Here is a 21,390-nt window from a genome sequence, read left to right on the forward strand (position 1 = left end):
GAACCCAAATGATGATCTCATTCAGCTAGTAAAAATGTTGTTTTATATTAGTATGGAAATCGTGAAAAGAAAATGTTTTTCATGATGATTTACAACAGTTGATCTCCAATCGTAAAATATAAGCTTTTGGTCGGAGGCTTGACAGGTACTGATCAAATTCTCATTTTTGAACTTTATTCACAAATCATATGATATGCTTTGTATACATCAACTGTATTGTTGGATCAATAATGAGTAAAAAGTGACTATCTCAATTTCAGGACATATAAAAGAGAAAGAAGTAGAAACTCATGTTTCAAATGCTGAGAGGCAACAACTGTTCATGATTTTCACCTCCACTAATTATATTTATTTTTATAATCTATATGTTTATATGTTCCTATAAATATACAGAGACATATAGCTATATATACAGAGATACATATGTACAGGTTGATTTTTACATGTTTATAAGTAAATGTGATGTTGTTCCAAATAAAACTTCTAAGAACTGAATGGAAAAGAAAATTGTAATGTTCAGATAAGTCCCACTGAAATTTGTACTCAGATCCCTGTTTTCAGAGTCCAGAGTGCTAACCACGACACCATCCACCCTCCCGTACCAGGGTGAGCTTTCCATTTTGACAGAAGAGATTTGCCTCAGGGGGCAACTTATCTTTCATTGAAAAATATTATCTCACATAAAAACCACTGTTCAACAGAGTTATAACGTTATTTGAGTCTTTTGGGCAACATCCTTCCCCAACATAGTTCAATATGCAAAAGTTTACCAGAATAGGAAAGCAATCCAATTCAGTTTCTCTTTGACAGTAGAATATTAAAAACTTTGACATTTCCACATTGCTGCAGCAGTTTGCACTCCTTTCACATGGGAGGTTCCATGGTGTAATGGTTAGCACTTTGGACTTTGAATCCAATGATCCGAGTTCAAATCTCGGTGGGACCATTTTATGACTCTTGACCAAATCATTTTCTTTCAAGTGTATTCATTAATATCACATATCTAATACCGGTAGGGTGAAAAATTAATTTATTGATTATACTCTAAAAGTTTACGAGATGTGAGCAAATAATAGAATTTTTACAATACCTGGAAACTAAATGGCTCAAAATAATGAAGTGTTTTTCCAAACTCACTCTGGTTTCTCAAACTCATCACAGGGCCCTGATGCACGACATTACTTTTTAAAATCTTACTGTTATTGATAAGGGGAACAAGGAACTTTTTAATTGCAAAGCATTCATTAAAACAAAACTTGAGGAGTCAAACTTTGTATTACGGGGACCAAAGATGTGCAGTTTGAATAATAATCTTGAAATTCAGACGTACAAAGATTTTACACACTGATTTTCAACAGTAAATCCACAACCAATAAAGTTGAATCTTTTGAAAGACATGTCAAAGGTGTGAATCTGAAATTCACTTTCAAAGAAATTCACAATGAAATGCACTGTGTAAGTCCAGCATGTTGTCAGCTAAGAAATCAGCAAAAATGAACTGTCTCATTACTGGCCATATAGATGAGAAAGGAAAATAAACTCATGTTTACAATGTGGATGTGAAAGAACAGTTTCTAGGTTCAGCTTCAATATTTATGTTTTTGAATAATTGATATGTTCATATTGTCTAACAGCTATCTAGATGGATAAAGCTATGTATGCATCTATACATACTTATGCGTTCATACGCATCAGTATAAAACATTGATATTAGGTTTTTTCTAGACCAAATTCTAAAAAATGAGTTAAATAGTGAATCTCATAATTGTAGTAGGTCCCACCGAGATTTGAACTCGGATCGCTGGATTCAGAGTCCAGAGTGCTAACCATTACACCATGGAACCCTCTCACACAAGAGTGCCTTTTCCATTGAGACAAAAGAGAGCGCATCAGTGATGTCCTTCTCTTATATTGATAAAAAGATATCTCATTTGAATGGTCATAGTGGATAGAGATTTAATGTGATTTGATTCTTTTCAGCTATATTCTCTATAAAAGTGTTAAATATTCAAATGTTTATCTGAATATAAAAGTTATATCACAATGTTCATCTTTGCCTGTAGCATAATAAAACAGTCTACATTTCCAGACTACTGAAGCAATGTCTCTGTCTCCTGCATGGGTGGCTCGATAGAGCAATGGTTGGCAATTTGGACTTTGCATCCAATGATCCGATTTGAAACCTTGGAGGGACTTTTTTTATTACTCTTGAGCTTTTCCATTTCTTCATCTTTGTTCTTTGATAGCTCAAATCCAACACCAGTAGGTTGAAAGAGTCAATTATTGAATGCTTTCAAAATGTCCATCAGCTTGAACAAGTTACATCAATACAAACTTTACAATACTTTGACATCAAATTTCTTCACAAAGTAGTTATCCATTATAAAATCATATCCTGATTTTCTCAAACGCATTTCAGACGGGTGATTCACAGCATCACTTTTTTAAGCTTTCCCGCTATTGATAAGGCGAAAATAGCACATTTTGAATGAGAAGTTTTCTTCAATCAAACATAGAGGAACCCATATGATGATCTCATTCAGCTAGTAAAAATGTTGTTTTATATTAGTATGGAAATCGTGAAAAGAAAATGTTTTTCATGCTGATTTACAACAGTTGATCTCCAATCGTAAAATATAAGCTTTTGGTCGGAGGCATGACAGGTACTGATCAAATTCTCATTTTTGAACTTTATTCACAAATCATATGATATGCTTTGTATACATCAACTGTATTGTTGGATCAATAATGAGTAAAAAGTGACTATCTCAATTTCAGGACATATAAAAGAGAAAGAAGTAGAAACTCATGTTTCAAATGCTGAGAGGCAACAACTGTTCATGATTTTCACCTTCACTAATTATATTTATTTTTATAATCTATATGTTTATATGTTCCTATAAATATACAGAGACATATAGCTATATATACAGAGATACATATGTACAGGTTGATTTTTACATGTTTATAAGTAAATGTGATGTTGTTCCAAATAAAACTTCTAAGAACTGAATGGAAAAGAAAATTGTAATGTTCAGATAAGTCCCACTGAAATTTGTACTCAGATCCCTGTTTTCAGAGTCCAGAGTGCTAACCACGACACCATCCACCCTCCCGTACCGGGGTGAGCTTTCCATTTTGACAGAAGAGATTTGCCTCAGGGGGCAACTTATCTTTCATTGAAAAATATTATCTCACATAAAAACCACTGTTCAACAGAGTTATAACGTTATTTGAGTCTTTTGGGCAACATCCTTCCCCAACATAGTTCAATATGCAAAAGTTTACCAGAATAGGAAAGCAATCCAATTCAGTTTCTCTTTGACAGTAGAATATTAAAAACTTTGACATTTCCACATTGCTGCAGCAGTTTGCACTCCTTTCACATGGGAGGTTCCATGGTGTAATGGTTAGCACTTTGGACTTTGAATCCAATGATCCGAGTTCAAATCTCGGTGGGACCATTTTATGACTCTTGACCAAATCATTTTCTTTCAAGTGTATTCATTAATATCACATATCTAATACCGGTAGGGTGAAAAATTAATTTATTGATTATACTCTAAAAGTTTACTAGATGTGAGCAAATAATAGAATTTTTACAATACCTGGAAACTAAATGGCTCAAAATAATGAGAGATTTTACAAACTCACTCTGGTTTCTCAAACTCATCACAGGGGCCTGATGCACGACATTACTTTTTAAAATCTTACTGTTATTGATAAGGGGAACAAGGAACTTTTTAATTGCAAAGCATTCATTAAAACAAAACTTGAGGAGTCAAACTTTGTATTACGGGGACCGAAGATGTGCAGTTTGAATAATAATCTTGAAATTCAGACGTACAAAGATTTTACACACTGATTTTCAACAGTAAATCCACAACCAATAAAGTTGAATCTTTTGAAAGACATGTCAAAGGTGTGAATCTGAAATTCACTTTCAAAGAAATTCACAATGAAATGCACTGTGTAAGTCCAGCATGTTGTCAGCTAAGAAATCAGCAAAAATGAACTATCTCATTACTGGCCATATAGATGAGAAAGGAAAATAAACTCATGTTTACAATGTGGATGTGAAAGAACAGTTTCTAGGTTCAGCTTCAATATTTATGTTTATGAATAATTGATATGTTCATATTGTCTAACAGCTATCTAGATGGATAAAGCTATGTATGCATCTATACATACTTATGCGTTCATACGCATCAGTATAAAACATTGATATTAGGTTTTTTCTAGACCAAATTCTAAAAAATGAGTTAAACAGTGAATCTCATAATTGTAGTAGGTCCCACCGAGATTTGAACTCGGATCGCTGGATTCAGAGTCCAGAGTGCTAACCATTACACCATGGAACCCTCTCACACAAGAGTGCCTTTTCCATTGAGACAAAAGAGAGCGCATCAGTGATGTCCTTCTCTTATATTGATAAAAAGATATCTCATTTGAATGGTCATAGTGGATAGAGATTTAATGTGATTTGATTCTTTTCAGCTATATTCTCTATAAAAGTGTTAAATATTCAAATGTTTATCTGAATATAAAAGTTATATCACAATGTTCATCTTTGCCTGTAGCATAATAAAACAGTCTACATTTCCAGACTACTGAAGCAATGTCTCTGTCTCCTGCATGGGTGGCTCGATAGAGCAATGGTTGGCAATTTGGACTTTGCATCCAATGATCCGATTTGAAACCTTGGAGGGACTTTTTTTATTACTCTTGAGCTTTTCCATTTCTTCATCTTTGTTCATTGATAGCTCAAATCCAACACCAGTAGGTTGAAAGAGTCAATTATTGAATGCTTTCAAAATGTCCATCAGCTTGAACAAGTTACATCAATACAAACTTTACAATACTTTGACATCAAATTTCTTCACAAAGTAGTTAGCCATTATAAAATCATATCCTGATTTTCTCAAACGCATTTCAGACGGGTGATTCACAGCATCACTTTTTTAAGCTTTCCCGCTATTGATAAGGCGAAAATAGCACATTTTGAATGAGAAGTTTTCTTCAATCAAACATAGAGGAACCCAAATGATGATCTCATTCAGCTAGTAAAAATGTTGTTTTATATTAGTATGGAAATCGTGAAAAGAAAATGTTTTTCATGCTGATTTACAACAGTTGATCTCCAATCGTAAAATATAAGCTTTTGGTCGGAGGCTTGACAGGTACTGATCAAATTCTCATTTTTGAACTTTATTCACAAATCATATGATATGCTTTGTATACATCAACTGTATTGTTGGATCAATAATGAGTAAAAAGTGACTATCTCAATTTCAGGACATATAAAAGAGAAAGAAGTAGAAACTCATGTTTCAAATGCTGAGAGGCAACAACTGTTCATGATTTTCACCTCCACTAATTATATTTATTTTTATAATCTATATGTTTATATGTTCCTATAAATATACAGAGACATATAGCTATATATACAGAGATACATATGTACAGGTTGATTTTTACATGTTTATAAGTAAATGTGATGTTGTTCCAAATAAAACTTCTAAGAACTGAATGGAAAAGAAAATTGTAATGTTCAGATAAGTCCCACTGAAATTTGTACTCAGATCCCTGTTTTCAGAGTCCAGAGTGCTAACCACGACACCATCCACCCTCCCGTACCGGGGTGAGCTTTCCATTTTGACAGAAGAGATTTGCCTCAGGGGGCAACTTATCTTTCATTGAAAAATATTATCTCACATAAAAACCACTGTTCAACAGAGTTATAACGTTATTTGAGTCTTTTGGGCAACATCCTTCCCCAACATAGTTCAATATGCAAAAGTTTACCAGAATAGGAAAGCAATCCAATTCAGTTTCTCTTTGACAGTAGAATATTAAAAACTTTGACATTTCCACATTGGTGCAGCAGTTTGCACTCCTTTCACATGGGAGGTTCCATGGTGTAATGGTTAGCACTTTGGACTTTGAATCCAATGATCCGAGTTCAAATCTCGGTGGGACCATTTTATGACTCTTGACCAAATCATTTTCTTTCAAGTGTATTCATTAATATCACATATCTAATACCGGTAGGGTGAAAAATTAATTTATTGATTATACTCTAAAAGTTTACTAGATGTGAGCAAATAATAGAATTTTTACAATACCTGGAAACTAAATGGCTCAAAATAATGAGAGATTTTACAAACTCACTCTGGTTTCTCAAACTCATCACAGGGGCCTGATGCACGACATTACTTTTTAAAATCTTACTGTTATTGATAAGGGGAACAAGGAACTTTTTAATTGCAAAGCATTCATTAAAACAAAACTTGAGGAGTCAAACTTTGTATTACGGGGACCGAAGATGTGCAGTTTGAATAATAATCTTGAAATTCAGACGTACAAAGATTTTACACACTGATTTTCAACAGTAAATCCACAACCAATAAAGTTGAATCTTTTGAAAGACATGTCAAAGGTGTGAATCTGAAATTCACTTTCAAAGAAATTCACAATGAAATGCACTGTGTAAGTCCAGCATGTTGTCAGCTAAGAAATCAGCAAAAATGAACTATCTCATTACTGGCCATATAGATGAGAAAGGAAAATAAACTCATGTTTACAATGTGGATGTGAAAGAACAGTTTCTAGGTTCAGCTTCAATATTTATGTTTTTGAATAATTGATATGTTCATATTGTCTAACAGCTATCTAGATGGATAAAGCTATGTATGCATCTATACATACTTATGCGTTCATACGCATCAGTATAAAACATTGATATTAGGTTTTTTCTAGACCAAATTCTAAAAAATGAGTTAAACAGTGAATCTCATAATTGTAGTAGGTCCCACCGAGATTTGAACTCGGATCGCTGGATTCAGAGTCCAGAGTGCTAACCATTACACCATGGAACCCTCTCACACAAGAGTGCCTTTTCCATTGAGACAAAAGAGAGCGCATCAGTGATGTCCTTCTCTTATATTGATAAAAAGATATCTTATTTGAATGGTCATAGTGGATAGAGATTTAATGTGATTTGATTCTTTTCAGCTATATTCTCTATAAAAGTGTTAAATATTCAAATGTTTATCTGAATATAAAAGTTATATCACAATGTTCATCTTTGCCTGTAGCATAATAAAACAGTCTACATTTCCAGACTACTGAAGCAATGTCTCTGTCTCCTGCATGGGTGGCTCGATAGAGCAATGGTTGGCAATTTGGACTTTGCATCCAATGATCCGATTCGAAACCTTGGAGGGACTTTTTTTATTACTCTTGAGCTTTTCCATTTCTTCATCTTTGTTCATTGATAGCTCAAATCCAACACCAGTAGGTTGAAAGAGTCAATTATTGAATGCTTTCAAAATGTCCATCAGCTTGAACAAGTTACATCAATACAAACTTTACAATACTTTGACATAAAATTTCTTCACAAAGTAGTTAGCCATTATAAAATCATATCCTGATTTTCTCAAACGCATTTCAGACGGGTGATTCACAGCATCACTTTTTTAAGCTTTCCCGCTATTGATAAGGCGAAAATAGCACATTTTGAATGAGAAGTTTTCTTCAATCAAACATAGAGGAACCCAAATGATGATCTCATTCAGCTAGTAAAAATGTTGTTTTATATTAGTATGGAAATCGTGAAAAGAAAATGTTTTTCATGCTGATTTACAACAGTTGATCTCCAATCGTAAAATATAAGCTTTTGGTCGGAGGCATGACAGGTACTGATCAAATTCTCATTTTTGAACTTTATTCACAAATCATATGATATGCTTTGTATACATCAACTGTATTGTTGGATCAATAATGAGTAAAAAGTGACTATCTCAATTTCAGGACATATAAAAGAGAAAGAAGTAGAAACTCATGTTTCAAATGCTGAGAGGCAACAACTGTTCATGATTTTCACCTCCACTAATTATATTTATTTTTATAATCTATATGTTTATATGTTCCTATAAATATACAGAGACATATAGCTATATATACAGAGATACATATGTACAGGTTGATTTTTACATGTTTATAAGTAAATGTGATGTTGTTCCAAATAAAACTTCTAAGAACTGAATGGAAAAGAAAATTGTAATGTTCAGATAAGTCCCACTGAAATTTGTACTCAGATCCCTGTTTTCAGAGTCCAGAGTGCTAACCACGACACCATCCACCCTCCCGTACCGGGGTGAGCTTTCCATTTTGACAGAAGAGATTTGCCTCAGGGGGCAACTTATCTTTCATTGAAAAATATTATCTCACATAAAAACCACTGTTCAACAGAGTTATAACGTTATTTGAGTCTTTTGGGCAACATCCTTCCCCAACATAGTTCAATATGCAAAAGTTTACCAGAATAGGAAAGCAATCCAATTCAGTTTCTCTTTGACAGTAGAATATTAAAAACTTTGACATTTCCACATTGCTGCAGCAGTTTGCACTCCTTTCACATGGGAGGTTCCATGGTGTAATGGTTAGCACTTTGGACTTTGAATCCAATGATCCGAGTTCAAATCTCGGTGGGACCATTTTATGACTCTTGACCAAATCATTTTCTTTCAAGTGTATTCATTAATATCACATATCTAATACCGGTAGGGTGAAAAATTAATTTATTGATTATACTCTAAAAGTTTACTAGATGTGAGCAAATAATAGAATTTTTACAATACCTGGAAACTAAATGGCTCAAAATAATGAGAGATTTTACAAACTCACTCTGGTTTCTCAAACTCATCACAGGGGCCTGATGCACGACATTACTTTTTAAAATCTTACTGTTATTGATAAGGGGAACAAGGAACTTTTTAATTGCAAAGCATTCATTAAAACAAAACTTGAGGAGTCAAACTTTGTATTACGGGGACCGAAGATGTGCAGTTTGAATAATAATCTTGAAATTCAGACGTACAAAGATTTTACACACTGATTTTCAACAGTAAATCCACAACCAATAAAGTTGAATCTTTTGAAAGACATGTCAAAGGTGTGAATCTGAAATTCACTTTCAAAGAAATTCACAATGAAATGCACTGTGTAAGTCCAGCATGTTGTCAGCTAAGAAATCAGCAAAAATGAACTATCTCATTACTGGCCATATAGATGAGAAAGGAAAATAAACTCATGTTTACAATGTGGATGTGAAAGAACAGTTTCTAGGTTCAGCTTCAATATTTATGTTTATGAATAATTGATATGTTCATATTGTCTAACAGCTATCTAGATGGATAAAGCTATGTATGCATCTATACATACTTATGCGTTCATACGCATCAGTATAAAACATTGATATTAGGTTTTTTCTAGACCAAATTCTAAAAAATGAGTTAAACAGTGAATCTCATAATTGTAGTAGGTCCCACCGAGATTTGAACTCGGATCGCTGGATTCAGAGTCCAGAGTGCTAACCATTACACCATGGAACCCTCTCACACAAGAGTGCCTTTTCCATTGAGACAAAAGAGAGCGCATCAGTGATGTCCTTCTCTTATATTGATAAAAAGATATCTCATTTGAATGGTCATAGTGGATAGAGATTTAATGTGATTTGATTCTTTTCAGCTATATTCTCTATAAAAGTGTTAAATATTCAAATGTTTATCTGAATATAAAAGTTATATCACAATGTTCATCTTTGCCTGTAGCATAATAAAACAGTCTACATTTCCAGACTACTGAAGCAATGTCTCTGTCTCCTGCATGGGTGGCTCGATAGAGCAATGGTTGGCAATTTGGACTTTGCATCCAATGATCCGATTCGAAACCTTGGAGGGACTTTTTTTATTACTCTTGAGCTTTTCCATTTCTTCATCTTTGTTCATTGATAGCTCAAATCCAACACCAGTAGGTTGAAAGAGTCAATTATTGAATGCTTTCAAAATGTCCATCAGCTTGAACAAGTTACATCAATACAAACTTTACAATACTTTGACATAAAATTTCTTCACAAAGTAGTTAGCCATTATAAAATCATATCCTGATTTTCTCAAACGCATTTCAGACGGGTGATTCACAGCATCACTTTTTTAAGCTTTCCCGCTATTGATAAGGCGAAAATAGCACATTTTGAATGAGAAGTTTTCTTCAATCAAACATAGAGGAACCCAAATGATGATCTCATTCAGCTAGTAAAAATGTTGTTTTATATTAGTATGGAAATCGTGAAAAGAAAATGTTTTTCATGCTGATTTACAACAGTTGATCTCCAATCGTAAAATATAAGCTTTTGGTCGGAGGCATGACAGGTACTGATCAAATTCTCATTTTTGAACTTTATTCACAAATCATATGATATGCTTTGTATACATCAACTGTATTGTTGGATCAATAATGAGTAAAAAGTGACTATCTCAATTTCAGGACATATAAAAGAGAAAGAAGTAGAAACTCATGTTTCAAATGCTGAGAGGCAACAACTGTTCATGATTTTCACCTCCACTAATTATATTTATTTTTATAATCTATATGTTTATATGTTCCTATAAATATACAGAGACATATAGCTATATATACAGAGATACATATGTACAGGTTGATTTTTACATGTTTATAAGTAAATGTGATGTTGTTCCAAATAAAACTTCTAAGAACTGAATGGAAAAGAAAATTGTAATGTTCAGATAAGTCCCACTGAAATTTGTACTCAGATCCCTGTTTTCAGAGTCCAGAGTGCTAACCACGACACCATCCACCCTCCCGTACCGGGGTGAGCTTTCCATTTTGACAGAAGAGATTTGCCTCAGGGGGCAACTTATCTTTCATTGAAAAATATTATCTCACATAAAAACCACTGTTCAACAGAGTTATAACGTTATTTGAGTCTTTTGGGCAACATCCTTCCCCAACATAGTTCAATATGCAAAAGTTTACCAGAATAGGAAAGCAATCCAATTCAGTTTCTCTTTGACAGTAGAATATTAAAAACTTTGACATTTCCACATTGGTGCAGCAGTTTGCACTCCTTTCACATGGGAGGTTCCATGGTGTAATGGTTAGCACTTTGGACTTTGAATCCAATGATCCGAGTTCAAATCTCGGTGGGACCATTTTATGACTCTTGACCAAATCATTTTCTTTCAAGTGTATTCATTAATATCACATATCTAATACCGGTAGGGTGAAAAATTAATTTATTGATTATACTCTAAAAGTTTACTAGATGTGAGCAAATAATAGAATTTTTACAATACCTGGAAACTAAATGGCTCAAAATAATGAGAGATTTTACAAACTCACTCTGGTTTCTCAAACTCATCACAGGGGCCTGATGCACGACATTACTTTTTAAAATCTTACTGTTATTGATAAGGGGAACAAGGAACTTTTTAATTGCAAAGCATTCATTAAAACAAAACTTGAGGAGTCAAACTTTGTATTACGGGGACCGAAGATGTGCAGTTTGAATAATAATCTTGAAATTCAGACGTACAAAGATTTTACACACTGATTTTCAACAGTAAATCCACAACCAATAAAGTTGAATCTTTTGAAAGACATGTCAAAGGTGTGAATCTGAAATTCACTTTCAAAGAAATTCACAATGAAATGCACTGTGTAAGTCCAGCATGTTGTCAGCTAAGAAATCAGCAAAAATGAACTATCTCATTACTGGCCATATAGATGAGAAAGGAAAATAAACTCATGTTTACAATGTGGATGTGAAAGAACAGTTTCTAGGTTCAGCTTCAATATTTATGTTTATGAATAATTGATATGTTCATATTGTCTAACAGCTATCTAGATGGATAAAGCTATGTATGCATCTATACATACTTATGCGTTCATACGCATCAGTATAAAACATTGATATTAGGTTTTTTCTAGACCAAATTCTAAAAAATGAGTTAAACAGTGAATCTCATAATTGTAGTAGGTCCCACCGAGATTTGAACTCGGATCGCTGGATTCAGAGTCCAGAGTGCTAACCATTACACCATGGAACCCTCTCACACAAGAGTGCCTTTTCCATTGAGACAAAAGAGAGCGCATCAGTGATGTCCTTCTCTTATATTGATAAAAAGATATCTCATTTGAATGGTCATAGTGGATAGAGATTTAATGTGATTTGATTCTTTTCAGCTATATTCTCTATAAAAGTGTTAAATATTCAAATGTTTATCTGAATATAAAAGTTATATCACAATGTTCATCTTTGCCTGTAGCATAATAAAACAGTCTACATTTCCAGACTACTGAAGCAATGTCTCTGTCTCCTGCATGGGTGGCTCGATAGAGCAATGGTTGGCAATTTGGACTTTGCATCCAATGATCCGATTCGAAACCTTGGAGGGACTTTTTTTATTACTCTTGAGCTTTTCCATTTCTTCATCTTTGTTCATTGATAGCTCAAATCCAACACCAGTAGGTTGAAAGAGTCAATTATTGAATGCTTTCAAAATGTCCATCAGCTTGAACAAGTTACATCAATACAAACTTTACAATACTTTGACATAAAATTTCTTCACAAAGTAGTTAGCCATTATAAAATCATATCCTGATTTTCTCAAACGCATTTCAGACGGGTGATTCACAGCATCACTTTTTTAAGCTTTCCCGCTATTGATAAGGCGAAAATAGCACATTTTGAATGAGAAGTTTTCTTCAATCAAACATAGAGGAACCCAAATGATGATCTCATTCAGCTAGTAAAAATGTTGTTTTATATTAGTATGGAAATCGTGAAAAGAAAATGTTTTTCATGCTGATTTACAACAGTTGATCTCCAATCGTAAAATATAAGCTTTTGGTCGGAGGCATGACAGGTACTGATCAAATTCTCATTTTTGAACTTTATTCACAAATCATATGATATGCTTTGTATACATCAACTGTATTGTTGGATCAATAATGAGTAAAAAGTGACTATCTCAATTTCAGGACATATAAAAGAGAAAGAAGTAGAAACTCATGTTTCAAATGCTGAGAGGCAACAACTGTTCATGATTTTCACCTCCACTAATTATATTTATTTTTATAATCTATATGTTTATATGTTCCTATAAATATACAGAGACATATAGCTATATATACAGAGATACATATGTACAGGTTGATTTTTACATGTTTATAAGTAAATGTGATGTTGTTCCAAATAAAACTTCTAAGAACTGAATGGAAAAGAAAATTGTAATGTTCAGATAAGTCCCACTGAAATTTGTACTCAGATCCCTGTTTTCAGAGTCCAGAGTGCTAACCACGACACCATCCACCCTCCCGTACCGGGGTGAGCTTTCCATTTTGACAGAAGAGATTTGCCTCAGGGGGCAACTTATCTTTCATTGAAAAATATTATCTCACATAAAAACCACTGTTCAACAGAGTTATAACGTTATTTGAGTCTTTTGGGCAACATCCTTCCCCAACATAGTTCAATATGCAAAAGTTTACCAGAATAGGAAAGCAATCCAATTCAGTTTCTCTTTGACAGTAGAATATTAAAAACTTTGACATTTTCACATTGCTGCAGCAGTTTGCACTCCTTTCACATGGGAGGTTCCATGGTGTAATGGTTAGCACTTTGGACTTTGAATCCAATGATCCGAGTTCAAATCTCGGTGGGACCATTTTATGACTCTTGACCAAATCATTTTCTTTCAAGTGTATTCATTAATATCACATATCTAATACCGGTAGGGTGAAAAATTAATTTATTGATTATACTCTAAAAGTTTACTAGATGTGAGCAAATAATAGAATTTTTACAATACCTGGAAACTAAATGGCTCAAAATAATGAGAGATTTTACAAACTCACTCTGGTTTCTCAAACTCATCACAGGGGCCTGATGCACGACATTACTTTTTAAAATCTTACTGTTATTGATAAGGGGAACAAGGAACTTTTTAATTGCAAAGCATTCATTAAAACAAAACTTGAGGAGTCAAACTTTGTATTACGGGGACCGAAGATGTGCAGTTTGAATAATAATCTTGAAATTCAGACGTACAAAGATTTTACACACTGATTTTCAACAGTAAATCCACAACCAATAAAGTTGAATCTTTTGAAAGACATGTCAAAGGTGTGAATCTGAAATTCACTTTCAAAGAAATTCACAATGAAATGCACTGTGTAAGTCCAGCATGTTGTCAGCTAAGAAATCAGCAAAAATGAACTATCTCATTACTGGCCATATAGATGAGAAAGGAAAATAAACTCATGTTTACAATGTGGATGTGAAAGAACAGTTTCTAGGTTCAGCTTCAATATTTATGTTTATGAATAATTGATATGTTCATATTGTCTAACAGCTATCTAGATGGATAAAGCTATGTATGCATCTATACATACTTATGCGTTCATACGCATCAGTATAAAACATTGATATTAGGTTTTTTCTAGACCAAATTCTAAAAAATGAGTTAAACAGTGAATCTCATAATTGTAGTAGGTCCCACCGAGATTTGAACTCGGATCGCTGGATTCAGAGTCCAGAGTGCTAACCATTACACCATGGAACCCTCTCACACAAGAGTGCCTTTTCCATTGAGACAAAAGAGAGCGCATCAGTGATGTCCTTCTCTTATATTGATAAAAAGATATCTCATTTGAATGGTCATAGTGGATAGAGATTTAATGTGATTTGATTCTTTTCAGCTATATTCTCTATAAAAGTGTTAAATATTCAAATGTTTATCTGAATATAAAAGTTATATCACAATGTTCATCTTTGCCTGTAGCATAATAAAACAGTCTACATTTCCAGACTACTGAAGCAATGTCTCTGTCTCCTGCATGGGTGGCTCGATAGAGCAATGGTTGGCAATTTGGACTTTGCATCCAATGATCCGATTTGAAACCTTGGAGGGACTTTTTTTATTACTCTTGAGCTTTTCCATTTCTTCATCTTTGTTCATTGATAGCTCAAATCCAACACCAGTAGGTTGAAAGAGTCAATTATTGAATGCTTTCAAAATGTCCATCAGCTTGAACAAGTTACATCAATACAAACTTTACAATACTTTGACATCAAATTTCTTCACAAAGTAGTTAGCCATTATAAAATCATATCCTGATTTTCTCAAACGCATTTCAGACGGGTGATTCACAGCATCACTTTTTTAAGCTTTCCCGCTATTGATAAGGCGAAAATAGCACATTTTGAATGAGAAGTTTTCTTCAATCAAACATAGAGGAACCCAAATGATGATCTCATTCAGCTAGTAAAAATGTTGTTTTATATTAGTATGGAAATCGTGAAAAGAAAATGTTTTTCATGCTGATTTACAACAGTTGATCTCCAATCGTAAAATATAAGCTTTTGGTCGGAGGCATGACAGGTACTGATCAAATTCTCATTTTTGAACTTTATTCACAAATCATATGATATGCTTTGTATACATCAACTGTATTGTTGGATCAATAATGAGTAAAAAGTGACTATCTCAATTTCAGGACATATAAAAGAGAAAGAAGTAGAAACTCATGTTTCAAATGCTGAGAGGCAACAACTGTTCATGATTTTCACCTCCACTAATTATATTTATTTTTATAATCTATATGTTTATATGTTCCTATAAATATACAGAGACATATAGCTATATATACAGAGATACATATGTACAGGTTGATTTTTACATGTTTATAAGTAAATGTGATGTTGTTCCAAATAAAACTTCTAAGAACTGAATGGAAAAGAAAATTGTAATGTTCAGATAAGTCCCACTGAAATTTGTACTCAGATCCCTGTTTTCAGAGTCCAGAGTGCTAACCACGACACCATCCACCCTCCCGTACCGGGGTGAGCTTTCCATTTTGACAGAAGAGATTTGCCTCAGGGGGCAACTTATCTTTCATTGAAAAATATTATCTCACATAAAAACCACTGTTCAACAGAGTTATAACGTTATTTGAGTCTTTTGGGCAACATCCTTCCCCAACATAGTTCAATATGCAAAAGTTTACCAGAATAGGAAAGCAATCCAATTCAGTTTCTCTTTGACAGTAGAATATTAAAAACTTTGACATTTCCACATTGGTGCAGCAGTTTGCACTCCTTTCACATGGGAGGTTCCATGGTGTAATGGTTAGCACTTTGGACTTTGAATCCAATGATCCGAGTTCAAATCTCGGTGGGACCATTTTATGACTCTTGACCAAATCATTTTCTTTCAAGTGTATTCATTAATATCACATATCTAATACCGGTAGGGTGAAAAATTAATTTATTGATTATACTCTAAAAGTTTACTAGATGTGAGCAAATAATATAATTTTTACAATACCTGGAAACTAAATGGCTCAAAATAATGAGAGATTTTACAAACTCACTCTGGTTTCTCAAACTCATCACAGGGGCCTGATGCACGACATTACTTTTTAAAATCTTACTGTTATTGATAAGGGGAACAAGGAACTTTTTAATTGCAAAGCATTCATTAAAACAAAACTTGAGGAGTCAAACTTTGTATTACGGGGACCGAAGATGTGCAGTTTGAATAATAATCTTGAAATTCAGACGTACAAAGATTTTACACACTGATTTTCAACAGTAAATCCACAACCAATAAAGTTGAATCTTTTGAAAGACATGTCAAAGGTGTGAATCTGAAATTCACTTTCAAAGAAATTCACAATGAAATGCACTGTGTAAGTCCAGCATGTTGTCAGCTAAGAAATCAGCAAAAATGAACTATCTCATTACTGGCCATATAGATGAGAAAGGAAAATAAACTCATGTTTACAATGTGGATGTGAAAGAACAGTTTCTAGGTTCAGCTTCAATATTTATGTTTATGAATAATTGATATGTTCATATTGTCTAACAGCTATCTAGATGGATAAAGCTATGTATGCATCTATACATACTTATGCGTTCATACGCATCAGTATAAAACATTGATATTAGGTTTTTTCTAGACCAAATTCTAAAAAATGAGTTAAACAGTGAATCTCATAATTGTAGTAGGTCCCACCGAGATTTGAACTCGGATCGCTGGATTCAGAGTCCAGAGTGCTAACCATTACACCATGGAACCCTCTCACACAAGAGTGCCTTTTCCATTGAGACAAAAGAGAGCGCATCAGTGATGTCCTTCTCTTATATTGATAAAAAGATATCTCATTTGAATGGTCATAGTGGATAGAGATTTAATGTGATTTGATTCTTTTCAGCTATATTCTCTATAAAAGTGTTAAATATTCAAATGTTTATCTGAATATAAAAGTTATATCACAATGTTCATCTTTGCCTGTAGCATAATAAAACAGTCTACATTTCCAGACTACTGAAGCAATGTCTCTGTCTCCTGCATGGGTGGCTCGATAGAGCAATGGTTGGCAATTTGGACTTTGCATCCAATGATCCGATTCGAAACCTTGGAGGGACTTTTTTTATTACTCTTGAGCTTTTCCATTTCTTCATCTTTGTTCATTGATAGCTCAAATCCAACACCAGTAGGTTGAAAGAGTCAATTATTGAATGCTTTCAAAATGTCCATCAGCTTGAACAAGTTACATCAATACAAACTTTACAATACTTTGACATAAAATTTCTTCACAAAGTAGTTAGCCATTATAAAATCATATCCTGATTTTCTCAAACGCATTTCAGACGGGTGATTCACAGCATCACTTTTTTAAGCTTTCCCGCTATTGATAAGGCGAAAATAGCACATTTTGAATGAGAAGTTTTCTTCAATCAAACATAGAGGAACCCAAATGATGATCTCATTCAGCTAGTAAAAATGTTGTTTTATATTAGTATGGAAATCGTGAAAAGAAAATGTTTTTCATGCTGATTTACAACAGTTGATCTCCAATCGTAAAATATAAGCTTTTGGTCGGAGGCATGACAGGTACTGATCAAATTCTCATTTTTGAACTTTATTCACAAATCATATGATATGCTTTGTATACATCAACTGTATTGTTGGATCAATAATGAGTAAAAAGTGACTATCTCAATTTCAGGACATATAAAAGAGAAAGAAGTAGAAACTCATGTTTCAAATGCTGAGAGGCAACAACTGTTCATGATTTTCACCTCCACTAATTATATTTATTTTTATAATCTATATGTTTATATGTTCCTATAAATATACAGAGACATATAGCTATATATACAGAGATACATATGTACAGGTTGATTTTTACATGTTTATAAGTAAATGTGATGTTGTTCCAAATAAAACTTCTAAGAACTGAATGGAAAAGAAAATTGTAATGTTCAGATAAGTCCCACTGAAATTTGTACTCAGATCCCTGTTTTCAGAGTCCAGAGTGCTAACCACGACACCATCCACCCTCCCGTACCGGGGTGAGCTTTCCATTTTGACAGAAGAGATTTGCCTCAGGGGGCAACTTATCTTTCATTGAAAAATATTATCTCACATAAAAACCACTGTTCAACAGAGTTATAACGTTATTTGAGTCTTTTGGGCAACATCCTTCCCCAACATAGTTCAATATGCAAAAGTTTACCAGAATAGGAAAGCAATCCAATTCAGTTTCTCTTTGACAGTAGAATATTAAAAACTTTGACATTTTCACATTGCTGCAGCAGTTTGCACTCCTTTCACATGGGAGGTTCCATGGTGTAATGGTTAGCACTTTGGACTTTGAATCCAATGATCCGAGTTCAAATCTCGGTGGGACCATTTTATGACTCTTGACCAAATCATTTTCTTTCAAGTGTATTCATTAATATCACATATCTAATACCGGTAGGGTGAAAAATTAATTTATTGATTATACTCTAAAAGTTTACTAGATGTGAGCAAATAATAGAATTTTTACAATACCTGGAAACTAAATGGCTCAAAATAATGAGAGATTTTACAAACTCACTCTGGTTTCTCAAACTCATCACAGGGGCCTGATGCACGACATTACTTTTTAAAATCTTACTGTTATTGATAAGGGGAACAAGGAACTTTTTAATTGCAAAGCATTCATTAAAACAAAACTTGAGGAGTCAAACTTTGTATTACGGGGACCGAAGATGTGCAGTTTGAATAATAATCTTGAAATTCAGACGTACAAAGATTTTACACACTGATTTTCAACAGTAAATCCACAACCAATAAAGTTGAATCTTTTGAAAGACATGTCAAAGGTGTGAATCTGAAATTCACTTTCAAAGAAATTCACAATGAAATGCACTGTGTAAGTCCAGCATGTTGTCAGCTAAGAAATCAGCAAAAATGAACTATCTCATTACTGGCCATATAGATGAGAAAGGAAAATAAACTCATGTTTACAATGTGGATGTGAAAGAACAGTTTCTAGGTTCAGCTTCAATATTTATGTTTATGAATAATTGATATGTTCATATTGTCTAACAGCTATCTAGATGGATAAAGCTATGTATGCATCTATACATACTTATGCGTTCATACGCATCAGTATAAAACATTGATATTAGGTTTTTTCTAGACCAAATTCTAAAAAATGAGTTAAACAGTGAATCTCATAATTGTAGTAGGTCCCACCGAGATTTGAACTCGGATCGCTGGATTCAGAGTCCAGAGTGCTAACCATTACACCATGGAACCCTCTCACACAAGAGTGCCTTTTCCATTGAGACAAAAGAGAGCGCATCAGTGATGTCCTTCTCTTATATTGATAAAAAGATATCTCATTTGAATGGTCATAGTGGATAGAGATTTAATGTGATTTGATTCTTTTCAGCTATATTCTCTATAAAAGTGTTAAATATTCAAATGTTTATCTGAATATAAAAGTGATATCACAATGTTCATCTTTGCCTGTAGCATAATAAAACAGTCTACATTTCCAGACTACTGAAGCAATGTCTCTGTCTCCTGCATGGGTGGCTCGATAGAGCAATGGTTGGCAATTTGGACTTTGCATCCAATGATCCGATTCGAAACCTTGGAGGGACTTTTTTTATTACTCTTGAGCTTTTCCATTTCTTCATCTTTGTTCATTGATAGCTCAAATCCAACACCAGTAGGTTGAAAGAGTCAATTATTGAATGCTTTCAAAATGTCCATCAGCTTGAACAAGTTACATCAATACAAACTTTACAATACTTTGACATAAAATTTCTTCACAAAGTAGTTAGCCATTATAAAATCATATCCTGATTTTCTCAAACGCATTTCAGACGGGTGATTCACAGCATCACTTTTTTAAGCTTTCCCGCTATTGATAAGGCGAAAATAGCACATTTTGAATGAGAAGTTTTCTTCAATCAAACATAGAGGAACCCAAATGATGATCTCATTCAGCTAGTAAAAATGTTGTTTTATATTAGTATGGAAATCGTGAAAAGAAAATGTTTTTCATGCTGATTTACAACAGTTGATCTCCAATCGTAAAATATAAGCTTTTGGTCGGAGGCATGACAGGTACTGATCAAATTCTCATTTTTGAAATTTATTCACAAATCATATGATATGCTTTGTATACATCAACTGTATTGTTGGATCAATAATGAGTAAAAAGTGACTATCTCAATTTCAGGACATATAAAAGAGAAAGAAGTAGAAACTCATGTTTCAAATGCTGAGAGGCAACAACTGTTCATGATTTTCACCTCCACTAATTATATTTATTTTTATAATCTATATGTTTATATGTTCCTATAAATATACAGAGACATATAGCTATATATACAGAGATACATATGTACAGGTTGATTTTTACATGTTTATAAGTAAATGTGATGTTGTTCCAAATAAAACTTCTAAGAACTGAATGGAAAAGAAAATTGTAATGTTCAGATAAGTCCCACTGAAATTTGTACTCAGATCCCTGTTTTCAGAATCCAGAGTGCTAACCACGACACCATCCACCCTCCCGTACCGGGGTGAGCTTTCCATTTTGACAGAAGAGATTTGCCTCAGGGGGCAACTTATCTTTCATTGAAAAATATTATCTCACATAAAAACCACTGTTCAACAGAGTTATAACGTTATTTGAGTCTTTTGGGCAACATCCTTCCCCAACATAGTTCAATATGCAAAAGTTTACCAGAATAGGAAAGCAATCCAATTCAGTTTCTCTTTGACAGTAGAATATTAAAAACTTTGACATTTCCACATTGGTGCAGCAGTTTGCACTCCTTTCACATGGGAGGTTCCATGGTGTAATGGTTAGCACTTTGGACTTTGAATCCAATGATCCGAGTTCAAATCTCGGTGGGACCATTTTATGACTCTTGACCAAATCATTTTCTTTCAAGTGTATTCATTAATATCACATATCTAATACCGGTAGGGTGAAAAATTAATTTATTGATTATACTCTAAAAGTTTACTAGATGTGAGCAAATAATAGAATTTTTACAATACCTGGAAACTAAATGGCTCAAAATAATGAGAGATTTTACAAACTCACTCTGGTTTCTCAAACTCATCACAGGGGCCTGATGCACGACATTACTTTTTAAAATCTTACTGTTATTGATAAGGGGAACAAGGAACTTTTTAATTGCAAAGCATTCATTAAAACAAA

General features: G+C 33.6%; 17 non-coding genes across 17 annotated transcripts; 9 read left to right on the forward strand and 8 right to left on the reverse strand.

Annotated features, from left to right (window-relative positions):
* The first annotated feature begins 874 nt into the window (after positions 1 to 874).
* On the forward strand, positions 875 to 946 carry TRNAQ-UUG (transfer RNA glutamine (anticodon UUG)). The gene has a single exon. It is a non-coding gene; the product is annotated as a tRNA-Gln (tRNA).
* An 826-nt stretch (positions 947 to 1,772) lies between these two features.
* TRNAQ-CUG (transfer RNA glutamine (anticodon CUG)) lies at positions 1,773 to 1,844 on the reverse strand. The gene has a single exon. It is a non-coding gene; the product is annotated as a tRNA-Gln (tRNA).
* A 1,548-nt stretch (positions 1,845 to 3,392) lies between these two features.
* On the forward strand, positions 3,393 to 3,464 carry TRNAQ-UUG (transfer RNA glutamine (anticodon UUG)). The gene has a single exon. It is a non-coding gene; the product is annotated as a tRNA-Gln (tRNA).
* An 825-nt stretch (positions 3,465 to 4,289) lies between these two features.
* Positions 4,290 to 4,361, reverse strand: TRNAQ-CUG (transfer RNA glutamine (anticodon CUG)). The gene has a single exon. It is a non-coding gene; the product is annotated as a tRNA-Gln (tRNA).
* A 1,548-nt stretch (positions 4,362 to 5,909) lies between these two features.
* Positions 5,910 to 5,981, forward strand: TRNAQ-UUG (transfer RNA glutamine (anticodon UUG)). The gene has a single exon. It is a non-coding gene; the product is annotated as a tRNA-Gln (tRNA).
* An 825-nt stretch (positions 5,982 to 6,806) lies between these two features.
* TRNAQ-CUG (transfer RNA glutamine (anticodon CUG)) lies at positions 6,807 to 6,878 on the reverse strand. Its single transcript has one exon. It is a non-coding gene; the product is annotated as a tRNA-Gln (tRNA).
* Positions 6,879 to 8,426: 1,548 nt separating this feature from the next.
* Positions 8,427 to 8,498, forward strand: TRNAQ-UUG (transfer RNA glutamine (anticodon UUG)). The gene has a single exon. It is a non-coding gene; the product is annotated as a tRNA-Gln (tRNA).
* Positions 8,499 to 9,323: 825 nt separating this feature from the next.
* TRNAQ-CUG (transfer RNA glutamine (anticodon CUG)) lies at positions 9,324 to 9,395 on the reverse strand. The gene has a single exon. It is a non-coding gene; the product is annotated as a tRNA-Gln (tRNA).
* A 1,548-nt stretch (positions 9,396 to 10,943) lies between these two features.
* On the forward strand, positions 10,944 to 11,015 carry TRNAQ-UUG (transfer RNA glutamine (anticodon UUG)). Its single transcript has one exon. It is a non-coding gene; the product is annotated as a tRNA-Gln (tRNA).
* Positions 11,016 to 11,840: 825 nt separating this feature from the next.
* Positions 11,841 to 11,912, reverse strand: TRNAQ-CUG (transfer RNA glutamine (anticodon CUG)). The gene has a single exon. It is a non-coding gene; the product is annotated as a tRNA-Gln (tRNA).
* A 1,548-nt stretch (positions 11,913 to 13,460) lies between these two features.
* Positions 13,461 to 13,532, forward strand: TRNAQ-UUG (transfer RNA glutamine (anticodon UUG)). The gene has a single exon. It is a non-coding gene; the product is annotated as a tRNA-Gln (tRNA).
* An 825-nt stretch (positions 13,533 to 14,357) lies between these two features.
* Positions 14,358 to 14,429, reverse strand: TRNAQ-CUG (transfer RNA glutamine (anticodon CUG)). The gene has a single exon. It is a non-coding gene; the product is annotated as a tRNA-Gln (tRNA).
* A 1,548-nt stretch (positions 14,430 to 15,977) lies between these two features.
* On the forward strand, positions 15,978 to 16,049 carry TRNAQ-UUG (transfer RNA glutamine (anticodon UUG)). Its single transcript has one exon. It is a non-coding gene; the product is annotated as a tRNA-Gln (tRNA).
* Positions 16,050 to 16,874: 825 nt separating this feature from the next.
* On the reverse strand, positions 16,875 to 16,946 carry TRNAQ-CUG (transfer RNA glutamine (anticodon CUG)). Its single transcript has one exon. It is a non-coding gene; the product is annotated as a tRNA-Gln (tRNA).
* A 1,548-nt stretch (positions 16,947 to 18,494) lies between these two features.
* TRNAQ-UUG (transfer RNA glutamine (anticodon UUG)) lies at positions 18,495 to 18,566 on the forward strand. The gene has a single exon. It is a non-coding gene; the product is annotated as a tRNA-Gln (tRNA).
* Positions 18,567 to 19,391: 825 nt separating this feature from the next.
* Positions 19,392 to 19,463, reverse strand: TRNAQ-CUG (transfer RNA glutamine (anticodon CUG)). Its single transcript has one exon. It is a non-coding gene; the product is annotated as a tRNA-Gln (tRNA).
* Positions 19,464 to 21,011: 1,548 nt separating this feature from the next.
* TRNAQ-UUG (transfer RNA glutamine (anticodon UUG)) lies at positions 21,012 to 21,083 on the forward strand. Its single transcript has one exon. It is a non-coding gene; the product is annotated as a tRNA-Gln (tRNA).
* The last annotated feature ends 307 nt before the right edge of the window (positions 21,084 to 21,390 follow it).

This window comes from Triturus cristatus, chromosome 5_2 (genome assembly GCF_964204655.1).
Source record: "Triturus cristatus chromosome 5_2, aTriCri1.1, whole genome shotgun sequence".
Classification (NCBI taxonomy): Eukaryota; Metazoa; Chordata; class Amphibia; order Caudata; family Salamandridae; genus Triturus; species Triturus cristatus.